At 38.8% G+C, this 4,284-nt stretch overlaps 1 long non-coding RNA gene across 1 annotated transcript in view; it reads right to left on the reverse strand.

The window, feature by feature from the left end:
- The window catches only part of LOC103365601 (uncharacterized), an 18,627-nt gene extending 14,475 nt beyond the window's left edge, over positions 1–4,152 (reverse strand). The window contains exon 1 of the long non-coding RNA XR_520621.1: positions 4,143–4,152. This is a non-coding gene — a long non-coding RNA (uncharacterized LOC103365601). The remainder of the gene's footprint in view (positions 1–4,142) is intronic.
- Positions 4,153–4,284: the final 132 nt, after the last annotated feature.

The raw sequence follows: 4,284 nt of genomic DNA on the forward strand, positions 1-4,284 counted from the left end.
TTGGCACTGCTGTTATGGTGCCATGTTACAGTGGCGTGGAAACAGTTTCCCTTCCATGTTTTTGAAAACCTACCAATTGCGGCGCACTCACTCTTTTGTAAGACAGGCAGACCACAACACAAATGAAAGGAAGACAGAAAGCTCCAATAAAAGACTGTGCTGCACTTGTTTTGTACAATAGCTTTGTGCATATCAGATTTAAAATAAGAAAAAAGGAATATTAAGCAAAAGGAATCTAGCTTATTGGACTTCCTTAAGCCCATTTAAAATCTATCTCCACCTAAATCCCATCAGAGTGAAACAAAAAAAAGAAATATATAGAATAATATTTAAGGCACACATCATTCTGCAAAGTCACAGAAGATTTAATAACGTTAGAGATCCTTCAGCAAAACAGTTTTACGTGAAGTTGCATTGTGATTTAATTTAGCATAAGCTCCCTTTTTCCTTCGTACCCAGGATAGCAGTATACCAGCCTTGGAACAGATATCAAATCAGTCACTGCTCATCATGAGCTTCCTGATGCTTAAATGTCCATATTTAAAAGCTTGTTTGATTTCTGGCAATAACTCCCGGTCTTCTAAAACATTAAATGAAATGATTAAAACTACTCCAACCCCACCCTTATGAAGGCGCAATAGGAAAAACTGTTTGGAGAATGAAACGTCTTGTACAGGAGTTGTAAATTTGTTCAACCTTGAGTTGGAAGATGTTATTAAAATAATACCAATAAATAAATGTGACTAAAATCTTCTGCACTCATCAAGCTACGTGTAAATACATCTTTTACCTGATCTGAACTGAGGCTAGTTGATTCCATTGTCTATATTCAGATGCTAGTGATCTTGTCAGTAAGGAGCCACCAGATTGAAGCCTGTGATATTCCAAAAGACCGCAGAGACCTTCTGTGATCAGAACAAACCATTTAGAATAATTAACAATAACTGCAACTGCTGTTTGATTAGATTGTCATCTGAATAACTGTGAGATGATTTCTGCAGGGATTTTAATTTGCATACTTTGTTTTGGCTGTGTAAGTGAAATATACAGTAAATGCTTTGCCTGTCTTTGCCAGGACAAAATAAACGTGATTACCTGGTGGTACAAGTTACAGACTAAAACAGTGAAATTAAACAATATTTTATCTCAGTGAGGATCCAGCAGACTGGTTAATGAAGCCTGGAAACCAAATCAGAAGGTAATGTGGTCTACAAACTAATATTAAAAAGATACTACATTTTGATAATATTCAGTTATTTTAGCCTTTAGGCACATCTCTGTGAAGCAAACAAATGAAACATCTTCACACGCAATTACCGAACATTCGAAATGATTACAGAGCTTCTTTAGATCCTCGCAGAGGCCCAATAAGCACAATTAGCTGTTTGCTGAAAGGGTACGTCGCTGTAACAGCAGAGAAGCCTGTTTAGATGGATATAGGTAATGGAAGACTGTTTTACATTATGCAATTGAGAGCTGAAATGTGAGAAGATAGAAGGGGTGATGTGAAGAATGTATTTGATGGATGGATGGATGGATGGATGGATGGATGGATGGATGGATGGATGGATGTATTATCTAGAAGGTGGCTGCTAATTAAGGAGTTATTCTGAGTAACTGAAACATTTATGGAGAGAAATCCTTCATTAATTTAAACTCAGGTTTTTAAAATTCAATTCAATTCAAGTCATCTCATAGCGCTTCACAAAGGCAGAGACAGAAACACCCAACAATCCAAAACATTTGGATTCCCTATAAGCTTCAGCAGTGGACTAAATGCAATTGCTACCTAAAAATGGCAATGATCTGCAAAAATATAAAGCCTGTGTACTTTAATCATTTCCAATTAAAGGTAAACCCTTTAATGAGTCCATATTAATGTTTTTTTTCCTTCTCCTTAGCTGTTTTAGAGCCTTTTTCTGCATGTAAAAGATCAACAAACTTATGAAGCTCAAAATCAAACAGCACTTTTCAGACAGAGGTGCTCAGTAATATACAGTCTGAGAAAAGTATGGTGTAAAAAAGTATACGTTAAAGGACGTAAACCTGTTTTACTAGAGCTGTGAAATAAAGCTTCAAACCTCTAAATGAGCATAGTACGGGCTCTTTAAATTGCTCATTCCTACTGCAGTCTAATCAGCAGACAACCCACACATGACCGACTGTGGCCTGTTCTTGACAGTCATAGTCAGTTATATGAGATATAAAAATACTGATTAGATCATTTTTTACAGTTTCATTGTTGCATTGCCGCTAGTCATTTTACATTATCTTTAGCTCTTTGGGTACACTTGATCTGGTACAATGCTTGTTACTTTCACATAAAAAATAAGTCCTCAGGAAGTGTGTAGTACTTGTGTTGTTATGAACCTCAGAAGCAGATTTGAAAACTTCCAGAGGTCTAACGTTAATGTATTGTTCATACAACTGTGCATTCTGCCCTGTATTCCGCTTACACAGAAGGTCTACAGGCAACGACAGCGGATCAATGTCTCTCTGAGAGCACAGAATAGCCTTCAACAATTCTACAATTTCATTTAAGCGCTATATGACAACATATGTTGTAAACTGCGCGATACAAATAAAATTGAATTGAATTGAATTGAATTTTGCAGAAGTGCATCTGAGCGTAAATACAACACAAGCAAGGATCTAGTCAGGAGGGAACAACCTGGAAAAGTGAACAAGTCTGATAGGACATTGATGCCAATAGCAAAAACAGCCTTCAGTAACACTAATATTGATTTGTTTTATAAATTTTATCATAGTTACACTTGAAGGTTATTAGAACCCATTCAGAAGCCCAGAGCCAGCGAAACACACTCACAAAATTCAGTTATAAAAATATAAAGGGGAAAACAACAAGAATATTCAGTCTTCCCCGTGGTGGTAAACTAAACACCTACTATCAGGTGAACTATAGCTCAAATGAACAAAGATATTTAATGCTGTAACACTCCTCTCCCACAACTCTCCACCTTCATGTTGTAAGACACACATCACAGACGGTGACCTGTGGAGGGCCTTCTCGGCAATGAGCCATACTGCTCCCCCTGAGGATTTACTGTTATGCTTTGTAATGGTGGTCTCCGGTGTCAGGCATGATGGTAGGCATTACCACAAAGTCAGGGCATCTTATGATGACAGAGCAGAGACACAGTGAGACATGGTACAAGAAGAAAAAGAAGGAAAAGTCAAATAATAAGGAAAGGACCACAGAACAAAGGAAGGACATAACAAGAGAGGGCAGAGTAGGTGAAAGTGAGTGTACATGAAGAACAAACAAGGAAAGTTAGTCTGTGCAAGTTAGGAATGTGGACGGGTGTGTAGTGCATCTGACATTCATACAGGAGACCAGAGTTTGTATCTTAATGCAGACCTGCAATTAATAGCTCCATTCTGTCGACTTATTTGATTCCCCTTACCTTAATTCCTGTTTTGTTGTGCACAAATACTGTGAAACAAATAAGAATAACACAATCGAGTAGAAAAAGAGTAACATTTGCATTCATTTGTGACACAGGAAGTCAGAGACCCAGGTGCATACAGAGAAAACAGAGGACACAAAGGAAGGGGGAATAAGAATAAACTAGGGAAGAATGGGGGACTGAAGTAGAGACTAGGGAAACCTAAACTAGAATCTGAATGCAACAGTTACTACGAGGGAAACACCAGGAGAAATACACTGAAGATGTACAAGACACAACTGACAATAAACGTGGGTCACTAAACTATGGAAGACAATACAGACTTAATCTTGGGAATTTATCAAACACCAGATAAGCCTGCGTACAACAGAACTAAACTGCATAGCTGCCAGCTGGAGTAGGAAGAGTGGTCAGGGGTATGCGGGCGGAGGAGGTGGGCAGCGTGGCTAGAAGGGATTCTAATGCAGGGGTGCAAGGTTTTAGATCTGCAGAGTGTGGTCAGAGATGAACAAGGGTCCAGACAGGATGAGTGTTGAGATGTGGCTTCAGCCAGAGGCAGGTGATCCAGGCAGGAGGTAACATGGAGAATGTTGGTTGTTCTACGATTGATGTTATTGATCCAAGCCCATCTGTCATGGAAGGTGAAGACTGAGAGCAGGTGAGCCTCTCCGCAAGTGTCCTCAGTCAGCTGATTAACCAATTGGAGAGTGTCACACACACACCTCACTCACCCACATGAAGAGAAAAGGAAGAAGAGCTGGCAACTATGGATAGCTTTTTCTATCTACACAAAAGGTCTATTTCTTTCAAATATTGTTCACATATTTGTCTAAATCTGTGATAGTGAGCACTTCTC

The sequence above is a fragment of the Stegastes partitus genome, unplaced genomic scaffold (genome assembly GCF_000690725.1).
Source record: "Stegastes partitus isolate 25-593 unplaced genomic scaffold, Stegastes_partitus-1.0.2 Scaffold856, whole genome shotgun sequence".
Taxonomy (NCBI): Eukaryota; Metazoa; Chordata; class Actinopteri; family Pomacentridae; genus Stegastes; species Stegastes partitus.